At 47.0% G+C, this 5000-nt stretch overlaps 1 protein-coding gene across 4 annotated transcripts in view; it reads right to left on the bottom strand.

Annotated features, from left to right (window-relative positions):
• Positions 1-5000, bottom strand: part of Fndc3b (fibronectin type III domain containing 3B) — a 312865-nt gene that overhangs the window by 173238 nt on the left and 134627 nt on the right. The window contains exon 1 of one of the 4 annotated variants that reach the window (XM_031376476.1): positions 4380-4872. The exons of the other annotated variants lie outside the window; for them this stretch is intronic. The gene's annotated coding sequence lies outside the window, so the exon portion shown is untranslated. Of the gene's footprint in view, positions 1-4379; positions 4873-5000 lie in introns of those variants that run through there. 4 annotated transcript variants of the gene reach the window in all.

Here is a 5000-nt window from a genome sequence, read left to right on the forward strand (position 1 = left end):
TTTTTTTTTTTTTTTTCAAACAAGGGGATGTTTTTAGAAATCAAAACCATCTTCTTTCCCAACAGAGTACAAGCCCAGGAGAAGCAAAGACCCCACTGTGCGAGGCAGACAAATCAGGCTTGCCAAGTCCGAGTCACCAGTCTCCCTCGGCTGACGACAGGCCCCAGAGGTGCTAGGCACAGCAGTCTAGGTTGTTATGGGGCCTGTGGAGCAGGAAATGGCCCTAAGCAGAAGGTTCCAAGTCAAGATGTCCTTGCACAGAAGTGGCCTGCTAAGAACCATGCAATGAATCATCTGCTGTACCCAGGCAGTGTCTTACAGAATCTCTTACACTGGAGGCCAGCAAACCAAACACCTTCAGAAACTTGTAAAGAGTATCCAAGCAGTGAGGTGGTGGACACGAAACAGAGAAGAAAGGCTGAGGGCTAACAGCGAACATGGGTAACCCCAAGAATAGATCAAGAGACAATGGCCAAGGAAGGCAGAAGTAAGACGAGCACAGGCAACTGCACGCAGACACTTAGCTACTCCTCCGCAGATGACCAAAACCTCACATAAGGTCGAGTTTGGGTTTTGAAGATTCTGTTCTTTCTGGTCTCCATGGTCTGCACTGGATACGAAACAGAGTCCGAAACACAGCACTCTGTGATGCAATCCTTTTTACTAAAGTCAGCTCTAGAGCTTCCAGGGTCTTCATGGGAGAACCTTCAAAACAGACCAGAAACTGACCCACCTTGCCAATGGCATTATAAAAGTCAACCGAAACTAGGAGCTTGTTCATCCTGATTTGGGTAACAGACAGGCCTAGCCTTCCAGTACCCAACCTCATCCTCCGTGTAAACTTACAACTGAGTTCCTTAGTCCCTCAAAGTATGAACAAGAAAAGTAAGAGGGAAGAAACTAGAGGTCTGGTGACATCCATGTCCCCTGGGCCACTCTGGCTCCATTCCAGAACAGAGCAGGTACTAACCACCCAGCACCCCCTCCTGTAGGGCATGAGCCTTCTCTGCATCCTGCACATACTCTAACTTGCCTCAGTGCACTGACTGGGAGGTGGCACGGCTGAGCACACCTCATTTTTCCGGTAGAACGGACTGCACAGGGACTATACAGGACTTCAAAAGTTTGATGCCGTATGAAACCCATTATTTATATGCTAATTAAAAATAAAAACAATAACCGAATTTTCAAGCTCGATCCTTGGTTTGGATGGCTTACCTAACTTATGAGAAACTAGGCTCGCCTGCTGATATAATAAGGACAAGGATGAGGATGGCGATGATTGATGAAAACAAATTAAGACCTCATCCCGATAGAACAAATGTTAAATAAGCAAGTGACATTAGCCAAACTAAAGATAAAGTCTCTGTATGTGACTCTTCCTGCCTGCCTGCCTGCCTGCCTGCCTGCCCACCTGCCTGCCTGCCCGACTGCCTGCCTACCTGCATGCCTGCCTGCCTGCATGCCTTCCTGCCTGCCTACCTGCCTGCCTGCCCGCCCACCTGCCTGCCTTCCTGCCTGCCTGCTTGCCTGCCCGCCTACCTGACTGCCTGCCCGACTGCCCGCCTGCCTCCCTTTCTTCCTCCCTCCCTCCCTGTCTCTTTGACAGAGGTTCTTGTAACCCTCAGATCCACACTCCATAACCTTGAACAAATTACCTTGCCTTAGTCCCTTAATCTTGAAGGCAAAGAGAGTTGGTTTTGCTCTGAGGTGTCATTTCCTTCTAAGGCCAGATGGCTTAGGTACCCTTGAGATAATCTGAGGTGAATGCTATAAATTCCTCAATAGCTTTTCCTTACAGGGTTAATCAAACAGGGGCGAAGTTTTAAATCTTTCTCACCTGTTACAACAAACAAGCTTGTCGAGTCCCACAATATCTGCCAGCAAAAGGTCTAAAACTGACTAGATCGTGAAAGGAAAGCTTCCCTCTGGAAACTGGGGGGTGGGAGGGGGTGGGGGTGCTGCTGCAAGCGACCACCAATCTTAAGAAGAATACCTTCCTCGTCCTCTGAGAGCTCCCTAACTTGTACTTCTCTGTGTGCAGTCTGCACTAACAATACTGAAGTCATCTCATTTGTAAGTCATAGAGGGGCATCTGGCTGAATACCTGCACCTTTCTACCTTTCGCCCTTTTCATCTGCTCTCCTCGGCTATGTGCCTTGAGGCACCATTTGAAGGGTCAGGAATTCTCAGAGGCAGGCCTCAGAAGACAGAGGCTATTCTAACAGGGAGGCACAGGGACAGTGGCATGGTTCAGTGGGGGGGGGTTGGGGAGGGGGATCTAAAAGGCAGGCTGCTAGAGTCCTGTCCTCACGGCTATACGCTCCAACGGCCTGTTCAAGCTGCTTAACTTCATTTATGTTTCCATCTGCACACAGGTGTGTAGCTAAGTGAACAAGCCTCAGAATACCACTATCCGTGTTAGTGAATGATGAAGATTTCAAACGTCACAGACGTTACAGCATTACGGATTCATAAAGAAGCAAAGAAAGACAAGTCTTCAATGCTCTGGCTCTCTGGAGCCCCCACTTTATTAGAGAAAAGAAGGCGCTATTTTCACGGTTCAAAAACAGGAGAGAGTACCTGTTGCCATGGTGATCAGTGCTGAAGAGAAGAGCAGCCTGCCACAGAAAATTTGGAAAGGAAAGCAGCCAATTACCTATGAAGGGCATTGCAGGGGACGCAGAGGAGGCGTGAGCCCCCTACGACTTTATCTCAAGTACAAAACGTCTCTTCCTCATCCTGACAACTATGTTGTTATCGTAGCAATCCTGGAATTAAACCTGTCTGCATTCTCCCTCTAAGACAGAATCATGATAAAACAGTGAATGTTTTAAAAATTAGAATCAACTGTGAGCATCAAGCTGTTTTGATCAAAATGTGTTATTTAAGACAAGGTCGCTGTTTTCCCCCTGAGCAAATATTAGTGTTCAGGAAAATACAGAGTTCCCCAGTTGTAGAGCAGAGCAAGAGTGTTCTGCAAGCTTCCCTGGTCCACATGATCATTCTCCCTAAGTCTCTCCTCCCAGTAGGTAAGGAGAGCACCCAGCAGGGAGCCGGTGCTTAGCAGAATAAAGTCACGAGCACACGGTGTTCAAAGTGCCTCGGTGGAAGGAGGCGCGCAGAGACCTGCACACTACGCATGCGGGGATGCCAGAGATCTCGAACGAATGACTGAGAGCAAGCCATCTACATACAGTGTGCTCATTATAGAGCCCTGGACTGGAAACCCACTGACCCCGACTTCAGCCTGGCCACTCTAAATATGAAAAAACAAGGAGAGATTTTGCTAGGCTGCTCTGTATGAAATGGTGCTTCAAAATGAAAATAGGAGGCTGTTGAGAGGGCTCGGTGGGTAAAAGGTGCTTGTGGGCAAGCCGAATGACCTGGGTCCAATCCCTAAGGACCCCCTGGTGGAAGGAGAGAACTGACCTCTGTGTGTATACCACAACAGAGGCATGCCCGTGCACATATACAAACACAAAATGAAAAGCATGGTGAAAAAATTAATAAAAATAAGCTGGTAGGTATAACTTGATATATATTCTTCAGGGAGAGTTCTAATTTTGTTTATTTTGTTTTGTCTGGTTGGTTTGGTTTGGTTTGGATTTTGAGACAGGGTCTCGCTATGTAGTCCTGGCTGTCCTAGAACTCACTATATAGAGCAGGCTGGCCTGGAACTCAGAGTGATCTGCCAGCCACTGCCTCACAAGCGCTGGAATTAAAGCTGTGCGCCACCACGCCTAATACATACAAAGAGTTTGACCAAGCATATCTGGATTTATCTTCAGGCCAAAACCCATCAGAGTTAACCTAAGAGTTATAAAAATAACAACATCTTAAATGTTTACTAAGTATCACTACTGTTTGCACCCTGACACACTTGAGAGAGCTAAGCCATGTTATCTGGTCATGTAGTCAATCATTTCTGTAACCTATGACTGTCTCACTCAAACAGTGACAAATACATCACAGTATGGCTCCTCAAATAGTCAATGTATATGTAAATAAAGCAATTCCTTTACTGTCTCCATATTACCAGTGCTAGACACACATAAACAGGCCATAGTTTTATGGAACACATTTCCATTTCTTAAAGTACTTTTTATATGTAAAAAAAGATATGATGCTTTTTTTTTAAGTGTGCTCTAGCCAGGACTGGAGTACACATCTATAATCCCAATACCAGGGGGCGCTGAGGCAGGGAGATGGAATATTCTGAACATAGAATAAGACCCTGTCTAGGAAAAAATAAAACAGAGTTCCAATACTGATTATTTTCATAAGGAGAAATTTATGAATTTATAAATCCAGGAGCATACAACAAAGCTGGTGCTTTCATGAGACATGGGAACATTTCAGGCCTATGTTCCACTTACTGCTGACTTTGTGTCCGTTACAGCTGACATCAGCTCCACATGCAGGCAGGGAGAATGCTCCTGATGACCCCGAGTGGGAAGGGCCACACCCAAACACCCTAAGCTTCACTGGCAAGGCCAAGGTTTTGCAGTTCCTCCCTGCTGTGTTGAGTCGATCATACTTTTGTTTGGAAGCTCAAGTCACAGAAGGTGGGTTACCTAATCCACTCTGGGTAAGAAGGAAGAAATTAAGAAGCCACAGTGAGGTGCTGGTTGGGAAGAAATGACATCTCCACTGTGACTCACAGGAAGTGCAAGAAAGGACAGGGCAGAAGTGGAAACTCTTGGACCTCAGCCCCACTCCACCTTCCCTGTGGAAGCTCTGTACGAAGGAGGACCCTGGACTTCCCACTCTCCCTCCCCCGGTCCTCGTGGCCCTGGGCTGGTATAGGACTGTAGAACAGGAGGGGACACAAAGATCAGGAAACTGAGGAAAAGGCATTTTCTCCTCAGCTCCGGCTTCTTACAATTCTGCCAGGCCTTTACAGGGCTATGAGGGCAGCCAGGGCGTCTGGGGACAGTTTCCTGTGAGGTCATCCCGCATGCATCCTACCCATAAATCTTTAAATTCTTAACTGAACC

The sequence above is a fragment of the Mastomys coucha genome, unplaced genomic scaffold (assembly GCF_008632895.1).
Source record: "Mastomys coucha isolate ucsf_1 unplaced genomic scaffold, UCSF_Mcou_1 pScaffold17, whole genome shotgun sequence".
Taxonomy (NCBI): domain Eukaryota; kingdom Metazoa; phylum Chordata; class Mammalia; order Rodentia; family Muridae; genus Mastomys; species Mastomys coucha.